The sequence below is a fragment of the Crocodylus siamensis genome, chromosome 1 (genome assembly GCF_052110815.1).
Source record: "Crocodylus siamensis isolate JL-2025a chromosome 1, ASM5211081v1, whole genome shotgun sequence".
Taxonomy (NCBI): domain Eukaryota; kingdom Metazoa; phylum Chordata; order Crocodylia; family Crocodylidae; genus Crocodylus; species Crocodylus siamensis.
This window is the reverse complement of record NC_143395.1, coordinates 26,167,717-26,183,041: the sequence shown is the minus strand read 5'-3', so window position 1 is coordinate 26,183,041 and position 15,325 is coordinate 26,167,717. Positions and strand designations below refer to the sequence as shown.

The window sequence follows — 15,325 nt, the reverse complement described above, 5'->3', positions numbered from 1 at the left end:
AGATGGGTGTGCAGATACAATCCGAGGAACATCTACATGTTCATTAGTGCACAGTGGTTACTGTGCATTTGATTACAACTTCCAAAATCAAGTACTAAATAAATGAGCAGTAACCGCACCAGTGAATGCCCCTTTACTGATGCTACTGTGCAGTAGCCTAATAATACTGCATAGTAGTGTATTAGCAATGTCTGTGCTGTGACATGGTACTGCACAGTATTATTAGGCTACTGAACAGTTAACGTTTTGTGTAGATGTATCCCCTGTGCATCAGTCCAATCCCACATGCCAGATCCAGCCACATGCCAGCTCAACCCCACGCATGGCCAACAATGAACATCAGATCCAACCCTGCACTGGTCCAACCCTATGCATCCAATCCAACTGCAAAGTGACCCCATGCACAGGCCCCCCCTGTGGACCAGTGACCTAACATGTAGGTCTATATCATTGTAAAAGGACACCCAATACGGGGCCTGTTACGGGGCAAAAAGGGGATGTACCACCCAGAGTGGCAAGAAGGGAACTTACCTGTGGTCAGACCATGATGGGAAAAGCAGAACAACGTGGAGCACTGGGAACCCAGGTGTTCCCAATGAAGTCCCCCACAGGCTGCAATGGAATTGCACGTGGGAGCGGGGCCAGGGTGAATTGGCTCCTGAGGGAGGAGCTGCAGGTTAAGGGGCACATGGGGAGAGAAGGCAGATTTCCCCAGGGCAGGGGAAAGCCAAAGAGACCAGAACCAAGATGAGAGGCGAGACTGGAGCAGCGACCTGACAGACCCCAGAGATGCAGGTACCTACCAGGGATTGAGGAGGGGAAGCAGTGCCTGGGAGGAGGAGGTGAATGCCTGTCTGGTTGAGTGTCTCACCAAAGAGGGACTTCACCTGCATGAATTGAAGGCAGGAGAAGCCAGAGTGAGGAGCTGCAGGGGAGGGAAGACAAGTTTTCCCCCATCCAGAGGGAACCCAGGAAAGGGGACTCTGCACTGGACAGCAGTACAGTAGGCATCTACCTAAGTTGTGAGACTTATGGAGGCTGGGACCCTGAGCCAATAAGGGCCAATCATTAAGGACAGTTACCAGCTGATTGCTGCTTAACCCTTACAGAGGGCTTTGAAGGCAATAGCTCAAACCCAAGGGAGGGCAGGGGAATATCATCCCAACAGACAGAACCAAACCAAGACAGGGAAGGGACGGTGGTACACTCATTACCTTGACAGCAAACCAGAGAAAGAGAGGAAAGGAGTACCTGGAGTTCCACTGAAATCTGTAGTACTACAGGTGGGATCAGGACAGGGTAAAAGGGAGGTAGGATCCCTGAAAAAAAATCCTGGTCATTCCCCTGATGTATATTAAGACCACCTACCAACCTCAGTGTTCTTTCTCAAGATATTTATTTTCCATGAAGATGTAACAGGTGAGTACAAGAAGTATCTATGCACTTTACTCATGTAGAATTGAAGCATAAGCCCTTTTTCAAAACAGCTGCAAGCTTTACTACAAATACTCCATAAGCGCACTTTTGAACAGCATTTTTTTACTTACATATATAGTATAAACCGTGTATAATACTAGCCCAAAACCAAATGCTCATGATTTACCACATACTTCATTGGCCTGGGCCCCCACCAGAGTCAACAGCATTCAAGCCATGGTTATCCCACAGCTCAGCACTGCTCAGTATGTGTTTGTACTCCAGATATGCGCCCCCCCTGCTCCATCCCCCCTCCCGGGCAAGGAAGTATGTGCTAATTACCCTTCACTCATGATTGGCACTGGGTGTTCTTGTCATGAGTCCTGGGATGCTGTAAAAAATTATATCCAGATGAGGGACAGGGCAACCTGGTCTGGCTTCACCTCATGGAGGGTAAGACCACACTAATCATACTAACCAGGCTGAGAGGGGGGGTGACAGAGGGATTCTGGGTGAACTGTTTGAGGCCCTGTTCGGTGATGTTTGCCAGGTATTTAAGACCAGTGAAGAAAAAAGAATTCTTGAAAATGGGAAAGAAAGGTGCAGCTCAGCTGCGGGAGTGAAGGGGAAGTTGAAAAGTATGCAACATTGTGGCTTACCATGACTTTAAAAAGAGTTGGTGGTGAGGGGTACTGCACTTAATGGGTACTTCAATGTGTTCTATTAGTGTTGTAGAAACACATGAGGCTAAGCCTGTTAGGGATAGGGTACCAACAGTGCTACAGCCTAAGAGAACAAGACTTGGGGTTGGGGCCCAGTGGTACAAAAGGATAGAAAGACAGAGGTAAGGCTAGAGAATCTGCAGTTTTATAGGGGTGAAAATGTGGCTGAACAGCCTACAACCCAAAAGGGTAGTCATGAGGGCCAAAGGCCCAGCCCAAGAAGGGTACAGATAGGCCTGAGAGAGTGCAATAGAAGCTGAAACTCAGGGCCAACATAGTGGTCCTGGTCTGGAAGCAAGATTTCATAGATTTGACAGACATTAGGGCTGGAAGGGACCTCAGAAGATCATTGAGTCCAGCCCCCTGCCCCAGGCACAGGAAGTCAGCTAGAGTCAAAGGATCCCAGCAAGATAGATGTCCAAATGTTTCTTAAAAGAGTCCAGAGTAGGTGCTTGCACCACCTGTGGAGGGAGTCTATTCCAGGCCTTGGGGGCTCAGACAGTAAAGAAGTTTTTACTTATGTCCAGCCTGAAATGGTCTTGGAGGAGTTTGTGACCATTTGACCTTGTCATCCCTTGGCGCACTCTGGTGAACAGGCATTCCCCCAGATCCTGATGTACACCCCTTATATATTTATAGGCAGATACCAGAGCACCCCTGAGCCTGCGCTTTTCCAAGCTGAAGAGTCCCATGGCTCTCAACCACTCATCATAGGGCCTGTAATCCTGCTCTCTGATCATACGCATGGCTATCCTCTGGACTCTCAAGCTTTTCACATCCTTTTTAAATTGTAGAGCCCAGAATTGGATGCAGTACTCCAGCTGTGGCCTCATCAAGGCCAAGTATAGTGGAAGGATGACATCCTGGGATTTGCTTGAGAAGCATCTATGGATGCAAGCCAGGGTTTTGCTCACTTTACCAGCTGTGACATCGCATTGGTGGCTTATATTCATCTTGTGGTCAATCATGACCCCCAAGTCCCTTTTGGCCATGGTGCTAGTGAGCATAGTACTGCTGAGTCTAGACGCATGCTGTGGGGGGGTTTTCCAAGGTGGAATACCTTGCATTTTTTGGTGTTGAACACCATCAGGTTTTCACCCGCCTATTTTCTGAGCCTGTCGAGGTCGGCCTGGATCACCAGCTTATCCTCAGGTGTGGACACTTTACCCCAAAGTTTGGTGTCATTGGCGAACTTGGCCAGTTCACTACTGACACCAACGTCTAAATCTTTAATAAAGATGTTAAAAAATATAGGCCCAAGGACAGGGCCTTGAAGGACACCACTGGTCACAGCGCACCACGATGATTTACTTCCATCTATTACCATTCTCTGGGTCTGACTTCAGAGCCAATTCCCCAGTCATCAGACAGTGATGTAGCCGAAGTCACAGTTGGCCAGTTTTTCCATGAGGAGATCATGGGACACCAGATCAAAGGCTTTTTTAAAGTCAAAGTATATGTCAATCTCTTCTCCCTTGTCCAGGTGATATGTCACCTGGTCATAGAAGGCAATGAGATTGGTCAGGCAAGACCTACTGGCAACAAACCTATACTGGCTGTCCCTCAGGATGTTGACATCAGCCAGTTTGTCAAGAATGGTCTCTTTAATAATTTTTTCGAAGATCTTCCCCAGGATAGAGATCAGGCTGATAGGCCTGTAGTTCCCTGGATCTACTTTTCTCTCTTTCTTGAAGATGGGCATACCAACCATTCTGAATGTTCTGATTCCATCTCAGAGTCTCATCAAGTTTCTCCAGGATCCATTTCACACAGGAAAGCAAGCTTCTCCTTATGTAAAGCTAATCTGTGCTAGACTATGTTGTTTTCTCATTTGCTGTTACAGAGTTAGTCAGCTGTGGCTGCTTTTTAACGTGGGTGGAGATAATCTCTATGCCATCAACACCACCTCCTTAAACCTTCTGAAGCTAAGGGTTGTGCATGAATATCTAATGTTGTCAACATAAGCTTCACAGCAATTTTTTAGCCTTGGTTTGTGGGAGGCTTTTTCAACATATTTTATATAATCTTAGCAGAAACCTTTCTACAAATCTAAAAATAACTAGGAAACTTATTTCAACATTGTAGAGGCTACCTTCTTCACACAAGATATTATACAGATAACAGTGCTTTGTAGACACATTTAAAAATGTGGCTATTTTACCTATTTTACCCTATACCTTCAAAATATGCATGCACTTACACTGTGTATATGTGTGCCCCTATGTGTACAGATCTTGCACTGACTGTACATGCAAATGCATTTGCACATGTAAAACAGGCATATTCCAGCAATTTTCCTTTACCTTGCCAAAATGTAGGACACATGCATTATAGCCAACAGCTTAAAATGTTAGGAGTCAGGCCTCTGAAGTCATGCAACTAGGCCCCTAGTTTCACCTGAGCTCCTACTGTAACTCCAAGGGCTTTTGTGTGCCCTGCAGCAGAGTCCTGTCCTCTACTTTCCCAGGCCTGACTTACATGGAGGGGGAGAAGAGAGGCACAGTGCTCAGAAGAGGGGGAGTGTGACAGCTAAAAATTATGTCTGTGTGCTAAAGGTGCTTGCTGAAGGTTCTATGAAGATTAGACCAAGTGTTTTTCTGTTATTTGTTCAGATATTAAGCTATATGTTGTTCTTAAGAGCCTAATTAAAGTTTAAGATGTAGTAAGGCCTTGTATAAAGTTAGGGCTAGGAAATTTAGCAAAGCCTTGAAGTAGTAAGCCCCTGTGGTGTAGTTAAAATTAACCTTATCAAAAGAATGCAAGGCTTGTACTGCTATTGGTCAGTCTAAGGACAGTTAAAGTAAAAAAAATCTGAATGGCTGTAAGTTATCAGCACAACTCAGAAATTATAAACTGGCTGGCACACACAGAAATCATTCAGAAGGAAGATGTAGCTCTGTGAAAGAAGTACTGATATAAGATTAGCTGCTGGCCTGGATCAGTGGGCCTGTGGACCTTGAGGAACCCAAAGACTGAATACCAGGGTCCTTCTGGACAGCGCCGATCGGTGATGCCTGACTTCACTGAGCTTTGCAAAAGAGAAACTTGCACATCAGGCATCAGAGGGGACTGCCGATAAGTTGCCGATGTGAATTATTATTGCCTGTCTGTTGTTTTGTTATCTGTGCGCAGTCGTGTTTTTGTTAAGTCAATAAACCTTTCTTACTTTTCTACCCCTGACCATACTCTCAATCCCGAACCCTCTGCAGGCGGCTGGGACAGGGGAGGATGGAGTATGGGCATCCTGAGCTGCTCGGCTCTTTCTCCCTCACTCCTCACCACAGATGGTGTCATCTCCCAGGCAGGATGGCAAAGGGGCTCAAGCTTCTACAGTCTTTGGGGGGCTATCACCAGAGCCAGCAGAAATCATGAACGTTGGTAATGCTCCGTATATAGAGGCAATGAAGACACAACTTTGTGGGAACAATTTAGACAGCTGCTTTAGCAGATTTATTAATTTCGGATGCAAGAATTTGCAATTTATGTCTGAAATTCCTAATGGAGGAATCCCACAGCAGCCACAAAGCTGCCAAATGATATGTGGTAACCACATGCTGCAGTATATTTAGCAGATGATTATGCAAAATACTGTGAAACAGAGTGTGTCTGCAGAGTGCAACTTATTCCCAAACTGGAAAGATACTAAATTTTTCCAGTCTAGGAACAAATAATCTAGAGGGAAGGAGAAGCTGGACTTTTTCTCTTCTTAAGTCCTACAAATAAACATTGCTGGAAACACAGACTTGTTTATGGGTGGAAGACAACAGAATAAAGGAGCTGGTTACTTAAGCTACCCCTGTGCATGGTCTATTATATTTGTTCACTGTACCAAATCACAAAAATGGCATGAATTGCTCTAATGATGGAGCATATACTAGTTGTATCTTTGCTTGTAACTTTGCATTTGTAATATGTACATATACAAATTATAAATTACTAAATGTTACTAGTGTTGGACAAAGGTAATTACAGTTAACTGCATTGTTAAAAATCAGTAGAATTAATTAAATGATCTTTTCTCAGCATAGTTAATGCATTTTGAAATTCAGATGATGGTAATAGCAACTGTAGTTTGGGGTTGGTGTAGAGCCTTTTTGTGACATTTTACTGTCATTGTAATAAAACATTCAAGTACAGTCAGCAGTGATGAGCGTCTTTGGGCTGACTCTCACTGACTCAAGTGATAGCCAGATATCACCCAGTAGTTTCAATCAGAGCCAGGATAAGGCCCTCAGCTCCCTGGCATTTAAAATGTTTTTATATAAGCATGTACTGGCCTCTTCCCTCAGGTTATAATTGGTTTCCTGAAGTACTCCGCATGCAACAGATTTGCATACTGTATCTGACTAAACAATCTTTCCTCAGGAACAGCTAGCTCGTTTGAAAAAGCATGCAGTGTGATCAGGAAAGTAGAATGACCACATTTTCTTTCATCATGTAGGCTAACAAAGAGTGGCATTGTCTGAATGGTTTGAATTATACTGTCAGCGGGTCCGTCGAGTACCCCCTGTATCCTCGTGTTTCGCGCCTGCCACGACTTGGATCTTAAAGAAATGAAATAGGGAGGAAGTGGTTGTTACGAGAGGAAGTACCCACGGGAAGTACCACGCTGAAATAAACTTAGTTTTCTCCTTTTTTTGCTTTTATTCACTGGTTTGCAGGTGTTAACAGGGAACTCCCCTCTTGTGGGGGTGGGAGGAGATCACAGTCCAAAGAGTTAATTTTGGGGTCTCCAGCCTCTGAGCCAGCCCCCGTTCTAGAGTTACAGTTCAGGAAAGCCGCGTCGCCTTCATCCAATTACTCTATTAGCAGCTTGTTACGGCCATGGTTAGTCCTCTCCTGACAGCTAATGAGCCAATTAGCGGCTTGTTACAGCTGCCGCCTGCAGTTTTCCCCTGGCAGAGCCGGTGTGCAGCCTCCGCGGCTCTCCTTTGATCTCCCGGACCTCAGCACCATGTTCCCCTTTGGGGCGTCCTAGAGTCCTCCAGACCCTCCCGGGGTCTGCATAGGAGTCCTTCCCCCTCTCGCCACCTCTTCAACTCACCGGAGCCTCCCCGAACTTCGATAGCAGCGTCTGCTCCTGTACACAGTGCAGCTCCACTCCTCTCGTTACTCACCACTGTCCCTGTAGTATCCAGGTCAGTCAGTGTCTGGGCTTCAGGATCCCTTTGCCCCCTCTGATCTTAGATTGGGTCCCACTTCCCAGATCCTTCTCTCTAGGTTGCCCTCTCTTGCAGCTCCTCTCGGTGCTTCCACTCTGGTGCCTGAAGGCAACCCTCCTCCTCTTCCTCTCCATTTTATCCTCCGGAGTCTAGTCGCCATTGGCTCCTTAGGGCTGGGGGCCTGCCCTCCTCGTGGTATAATTATTTCCGGCTGCCCCCATTCCCTTAGCAACAGGGTCTCAATGGGGAACCTGTTACATATACCATAAAGTGATAACACATGACACAGGAGAGGTAAAACACTATATTGCATGCATATTCTTCATCTTTTAAACTATTAAAGTTGAAAAAATGAGGAAAGGCATTACTGCCATAATAAGAAGCTGTTGGGCACAGTTTTCCCAAAGTAAAATTTGGTACCAATACAATTGAGAATTCCTGGTGTCTGCTCCTACAAAAAGACTAATCCTGCAAGTGTGGAAATAGTATCTAGGCCCACCTGTCAGTGATGGCAATGACATTTCTCCTCTGCAGTGGCGTATTATGAAGGTAAATTCATTATGAGATGCAAGATCCTCAGATTCCATAATAATTCTGTATACCTGCGACAAGAAATACTAAGTGGGCACAATTCAAAGTCCTTTAAAGTCCAATTACAAATTTGGATAATTTTACCTAACCTTCAAATAGTTTCCTATCAAAAAAGAAAAATACTACAACAACATTGTTACCATTAGAATCCTCTTAATTAGGCCATCAAGTGGACAGTTTTGTCCTCACAAAGAGAAAATACCCTTTAAAAATACAACACCGAATCAGACAAAAATGGCATATAATTTATTCCTAGCTCTTTCCCTTTTTATCTTTATTAGGCAACTTCTCTATTAAAATAGATTTCATAAGTTTTCATTTGTTTAAACAACACCAAACCACCTGCTTTTTGCTAACTATAGGCAGTGGTTCTCAACCTTTGGTACCTTACGTACGCCCTGGCAATCAACACAGCAAAAGCAAAACCAGAAGTCCCACCATGGGACTTCTGGTTTCACTTCCATAAGCTGAGTTCCACTTTTTCCACTGCAGCCCAGGGCAAAGCAGCTTACATGGGGCCTCTCTCTCTATCTCCTGGCACACTGACGCCAGAGAGTGAAAGCCCTGGCGCACTGGACACGGTGGGAAGGGTGGCAGCCAGAACTTTCAGCTCAAGCAGGCAAAGACCAAAACACAGTACCCACGTACCTGCTGCTTGTGTCTCACGTACATACCACACATTGAGAAACACTGATCTAAGGAAAAAGTTTTGCCACTACTGTATCTATTAGGTAGCTTTGCCATTTAACTACATTCTAACATTAGCTCAAATTAGTTCCTTAAAAACATCTTGGCTAAAGAGACATTCAAAAAGCCTGAGCCTGAATTGATTCAATCTTTGCAGGTTAGTCTAAGCTGGCTAGACTAAATCACTTTGTAACTGTACAGACATCCTAGAAATGCCAGCACATGCCTGCAGTGGTTCAGGCTAGAAGCTGGGGGGCTCTAGAGCAGCCTTCCCTTCCCTTCCACAGCGTTGAGCTGGGGGGAGCATGGCAGGGCCTTGACAGGATGCTATGATTAGCCCAGCACAGAATTGATAACAGTGTTTATCACCCCATTAAGAAAACAACAGAGGGCCATTACCAACTACCTGTTGATTCTGCCTGTTGATTCAGCATGGACTGTAGCCAGCATGTGGTCTGCTAGCTAATACACAGACACCTCCTCAGCAGGCTTAGTAGGGAGTGGTGAGGTGGGGAGGAGGGAGCAGCCCGCAGTCTCTGCCCAAGCTGCAGCTAGAGACCAGAAGGAAGTGGCTGGCCCTGCTGTGGAACAGAGAGCCCCACCCAGGCCAGAGAGTATGCTGGGATGCGGGGGTAGTCTGGTTTATCTTAAACCAGCAAGGGGTCTGGGACAGACTTTGTATAAACTGGTTTGACCCAAATCAGTTAAGTCTGATACTACATTCAACCAGGTTTATCTCAAACCAGTTTCAGCCATTTTCTAACTGGCTTATGTGCACCGAACATCTGTTCTGTTACAGGTTTAAATCAGTTTCTAATTACTTAAACCGGTTTATGTGTAATATCTGTCCCAATCCCTTGGTTCAGGGTCAGAGCCTCTCTATACTTACATACAGGTTAGGAAGTAAGGAATGTTTCCATTCTTTGGAAAATATCACACATGGGCCAATGACAACTGCAGCTTTTGCTTTCATAGAAATATGGAATGTTTGTTTGGTGGGCACCTATTGGGGTCCAAAATGTTTCTAAGATTTTAAGCAGTGGCATGGGAAAAGTAGAACATTATTTCTCTACTGTCTTTCCACAATGGCCTATGTATCAGACCGGGTGAATAGGTCATACTTCCTGGAAAGTTGGTTCTGCTGGCATTCTATACTGCCCAGGAGAACTCCAGGAATCCTTGTGCCCTCTTGAAGCAGTCTGTCCACCAGCTCTCCCAGAGATGGTCCTGCAGCAGGAAGTAGGCCCAAATGGGCTTTTAACAGATTGGACTGCAATTAAAATCTGTCTGATTGTTCCACTAGAAAGAAATCTGAAAAACAGATAGTGAGGCAGGGAACAACTGGAAAATTCCTAAATCTTGAATTTTCTATTACCTATGACAAAAGCCAGCAATGACATGTGATTAAATAAAAGTATTGCTCTGGCTATATTTAAACATATATGAATTTAAAAAAATAAAAACCTTTTTATGGTTCCATTCTAAAAATGTCCATAGACTTCATGGCTTCCTAGAAATTTAATTATTTTTCTGTACCTTTGTAAATCCTGTTGTGAAAACAGTAAGTATATGCACACCTTCTCTTTTTAGACTCTGAAGCCCTGCCAGAATGTTTATAAGGAAACTGGGAAACTGTAATTATAAACATGGGAAGCAGAAGTCAAGAAAGGACATGTTGATTACTCTGCCTTCCTCTATGAAAGGCTGCAAAAGACAAATACAGTTTCAGGAGTTATTTGCTTATTATCACTGCACTGCCAACGAGGAAACCTGGCTGATTTTCTTTTCAGTGCTTTCAGCTTTCCAAAATTGATCCTGGTTTAGAATAAGGTTCATCTAATATCCTTTTTCACACTGAGATTGTAGGCATGTGTTTTGGGAAGTTCTTTGACCTGTGTGAGCTGATCTATTTGGGATATCAGCAGAGACAGGCCTGAGTTGTGAAAGTCAGTACCCTCCACTACTCAATCCAGGGACTTTTTGCATGTTCCCTGAAATCCAAAAACAAGCCAGGGTTTTGCTCACTTTACCAGCTGTGACATTGCATTGGTGGCTCATATTCATCTTGTGGTCAATCATGGGACTAGCAAGCACAGCACTGCCAAGCCTATAAGCATGCTGTGGGTTTTCTTCCCCAAGGTGAAGTACCTTGCATTTTTCAGTGTTGAATGCCATCAGATTTTCATCCACCCATTTTCTGAGCCTGTCTAGGTTGGCCTGGATCAACATGGTGTCCTCAGGTGTGGATACTTTACCCCAAAGTTTGGTGTCATCGGCGAACTTGGCCAGTCTGCTTCTGATATCGGTATCCACATCATTAATAAAGATATAAAAGAGTATAGGCCCAAAGACAGAGCCTTGGGGGACACCACTGGTCATGGTGTACCACGATGATTTACTTCTATCTATTACCGCTCTGGGTCTGACCTTGGAGCTAATTCCCCAGCCATAGGATTGTAATGTGGCCGAGGCCGTAATTGGCCAATTTTTCCATGAGATGATCATGGGACACCAAATGGAAGGCTTTTTTTAAATCAAGATATATAACATCAATCTCTTCTCCCTTGTCCAGGTGATATGTCACCTAGTCATAGAAGGAGATGAGATCGGTCAGGCAAGACCTACTGGCAACAAAACCATGCTGGCTATCCCTCAGGATGTTTCCATTAGCCAGTTTGTCTTTTTAGCCAGCCAAATGGTCTCCTTGATAATTTTTTCCAAGACCTTCCCTGGGATAGAGGTCAGGCTGATGGGCCTGTAGTTCCCCGGATCGACTTTCCTCTCTTTCTTGAAGATAGGCACCACACTGGCTTTCTTCCAATCTTTGGGCACTTCACCTGAGCACCACAAGGTCTCAAAGATCCATGCCAGTGGCTGAGCTATGATGCCTGCCAGCTCCTTAAGTACCCTGGGGTGTAAATTGTCTGGGCCAGCTGACTTGAAGGTGTCCAGCCTCTCGAGGTGTTGCTTCCCATGGTCTACACCAGTGGTATCCAAACTTTTTTGATCGCACGCCCCTATCAGTAAAAAAATTTTGAGCATGCACCCCCAATATATGTATATTTATTTGACGTATGGACCGAGTGAGGGCACCAGTGTCAATCTGTATATTAAATATTACTAATGCTTAATTTTTTTTTTTTTTAGATAAAAAATAAACATAAATACAAGTTCTAATATTTTCTTTCTGCACCCCAATGGATCATCTTGCACACTTTGGAGACCACTGGTCTATGCTGATAAAAGGTAACAATTCTCCCTCTCCCTCACCCTATTTACAGTGTTACAATGTGTAACAATGTGTAACACTGTAACTAAAGTCTTACACAGATGGGATTTTATACAGAAAATCAACCATGGGATTTTTTAAAAAAAATCACTTGAACAGTGGGAGACTCGCCTTGTCTCTCAAAGAAAATGATTGACTTGCCATGTATTTTAGGACGTGGATCATTCACCATGAGGCCTCTCTGGGCCTGTTACATTCTACATTACTCTTTCAGAGCCTCACTTCTGTTCCCCATTCCTGTCTCACTCATTTTCTTGCTGACTGGTTTTAATCAGTGGAAGAGCCGTATGCTGTGAGTACAGCTAATGGAACCAAGTATGTGGCTATTGCTAAGTTGAACTGTATACAGAAAACAGTAGCCCTTGAATTTCCAGCAAAGCAGAACTACTCCCATTGAGATCTTTTTGCATTATCCACAAGGTGGCTCCCTAGCCTTTTTAAAAATGTTTTTACTTCTAGATTCATAGGTTGTTAGGAGCTGGAAGGGACCTTGCAAGATCATTGGGTCCAGCCCCCCTGCATTAGGCAGGAAAGACAACTGAGGGTCAGGTGACCCCAGCAGGGTGACTGCCCAGTCTCCTCTTGAAGATTTCCGGGGTAGTTGATTGCACCACCTCTGGAGGGAGTTTGTTCCACAATCTAGACTCCCTGACTGTGAAGAAATTTTTCCTAGAATTGAGCATGAAGCATCTTCCAGGAGTTGGTATCCAATACTCCTGGTCTTCCCCAGGGGTGCCCTGGTGAACAGTTGTTCACTGAGCTCTTCATGTACTCCCCTGATGTAGCAGTAAGCTACTACCAAAGTCCCTCTCAGTCTTCTCTTCTTTAGGCTTAAGAGGCCCAAGTCCCTCCGTCTCTCCTTGTATGGTCTGTCTTGCAAGTATCTGATTATATGGATAACTCTTCTCTAGACCCTCTCAAGTTTTTCCACATCCTTGTTGAAGTGTGACACCCAAAACTGGATGCAGTATTCCAGCTGCAGTCTCACTAGTGCTGAATACGGTGGAAGAATCACTTCCTTGGTTTTACGTGAGATGCATCAGTTGATGCATGCCAGAGTATTGTTGGCAGTGCTAGCTACAGAATCGCATTGACAGCTCATGTTCATGTGATGGTCAGCTATTACCCCAAAGGTCCCTTTCAGCTGTGGTGCAAGTCAAATTGTCTCCACCAAGTCTGTAGGTATGTTGGGGATTATTTGCCCCCAGATGGAGCACTTTACACTTTTCAATGTAGAACCTCATCTGGTTCCAGTTTGCCCATCTCTCCAGTCTGTCTAGGTCTGCCTATATCTGTAACTTTTCTGCAGGCATGAACATGCTCTCCCATAACTTGGTGTTGTCCACAAATGTGGCCCATGAGCTCTTCACCCCCACATCCAAATTATTGATAAAGATGTTGAAAAGATGCTACACTAATGCAGTGTGCTGTTTGAACTGAAAATCCTCTTCAGGCTGTTTGACCCCAATTTTCTTTACTAAAGCCAATGCCAAAGACCCTGACATAGCTACAAATATTATATTTATGAAACTACATTTATGACAAAACAGAATACAAAACCAAGGCTTCTCATATCTCACTTTCTGAGACTTGCATGCTGCTCTTCTCCAAATAATTTAAATTCTTAACAACTGAAGTCATCTTCCTTGCCTATCAGTGTTATTCCCCTCCTTTAGTTACCCATCCTCTATCATTAGGCCCTAATTAACATCTATCTACTGTCACCCTGTCTCTCTGGGACTGGGGAGAAAGACAGTCTAGTACACCCCAAGGGGAAGATGTCATTCTCTCAGAAATGGCAGGAGGAGAAGATCAAATTGCTGCCTTAAATCCAAGTTAGTGGCCAGACAGGCCCTTAAGATCTTCATGTCACTATGCACAGTATTGATCATTTCAAATCATGTACCATGTATGTATCAGTCACCACAAATCATGTGACTAATATAAAAATAAAAATCAAGAAATGTTAAAAGATAACTATACTTGGGACTTAACTTACAATGTTTGAGCCATTACTTCACATGTTTCAAAACATTTCTCAGCCCTTGTGCGAACTAGAAATTATTTTTTAAATCAAATCTGAGAGTCTCATTATAATCCCATGAATCCAGAAGCTGGAGTCTTATGATAAAAGTCATAATATGAAATTCTAAAAAAAAACCCACATGTACACATGAGGCAACACTGGGTGTGTCTCACCTTAAGCCAGTGCTGGCTACAGCATCAAATTTAAACTTCCTGTTGCAATCTTCAAAGCTCTTTACAACCTTGCCCCTCCTTATTGATCCTCCCTTGTTAAGCTTGCCCCACCCTAAACACTTCATTGATGTTCCCACCTTTGTCTACTTGCTGTTAGCTTCTTTTACAAGTGCCACTGTGTTCTTCCATGCAGTACCTGCTTTATGATATAGCCCACCAGCACGGCTATTATCTTCTCTATACTGAAGCCCCTTCTAAAGAATCCATGGGTGAATTGGGTGACTTAGATAAAAATACATATTTCTTGTTCCCCAGATTTTGTCTACTCACCTCTCTGCCCTTAGATGGTGAGTTGTGTTAGGAATTGTGCCTTCCTGAAGTTTCAGGAAAGCATTTAGCCCACTTCAGATGCTCTGATAAAGCAAAGACAGTATAGAGCTAATTAAAAGACAAAGCACTGGCAAGTCTGGCCAGCATGTCCTTTCACACTATTTAAATTGCTGAGGCTAAGGTTCTGCTCTTCTTTCCCTTCATAGTAAGTGTCCCACAAGGCATTATGCTCCTGCTGGACTCTTGAGAGCAGCTCTATTAATAATTACTGGGTGACTATATACATGCTGAAGCTGCTACTATTATATTAGCTCTGTCTTGAAGATGGGCAAAAGTAAACTTGATTCATTTCATATACACGTGTGCATGTGTTCATGCATACATACACACGCACGCACACACACGTTCAAATGCAGGAAACCTGGAGTCAGAAACCAGAATTGTGGTATCAGCAATGGAACACAATTCATTAAACTGTCAAAACGATGGAAACAACAAGGCATGATGTTTATCAGTTGCGCATCAATCTGACTATGCTTCATACCGATCTTAATTAAAAATGTTAACTGAAGGAGGAAGATAGTTGGTCTCCTAGCTTTGAAATTATCATACCCTTATCAGTATTTCATTATCCTTGGGTAACTTGTAATTAGGGACAAAGGTAACACATAATTTTACATGCTGAATAACCGGTTTTATACATATCATTTTGATGTGATTTAAGGAATAGATGCAAAGCTTGCTTCCTCTAATATGCTTTGAAATTTTGTTGATAGGCTATCAGGCTGCACTGTTTAGTTGTATGTAGTCCCTCACACTACCAGCTGCAATAAAAACATAATAATATTGCTTGTATAATTTTTGCTTGTAGATCTCAAATCAATTTCCAAAATTTAGTCAGCACTGATATACCTATTTTACTGACACAG

General features: G+C 43.8%; 1 long non-coding RNA gene across 5 annotated transcripts in view; it reads right to left on the bottom strand.

The window, feature by feature from the left end:
- Positions 1 to 15,325, bottom strand: part of LOC149872658 (uncharacterized) — a 233,820-nt gene that overhangs the window by 201,209 nt on the left and 17,286 nt on the right. For 3 of the 5 annotated variants that reach the window (XR_016440206.1, XR_016440197.1, XR_016440201.1), the window contains exons 3-4: positions 7,800 to 7,902; positions 7,256 to 7,551 (exon numbers count right to left, since the gene is read on the bottom strand). This is a non-coding gene — a long non-coding RNA (uncharacterized LOC149872658). Of the gene's footprint in view, positions 1 to 6,758; positions 7,552 to 7,799; positions 7,903 to 15,325 lie in introns of those variants that run through there. The other 2 variants (XR_016440195.1, XR_016440196.1) reach the window with 1 other exon arrangement.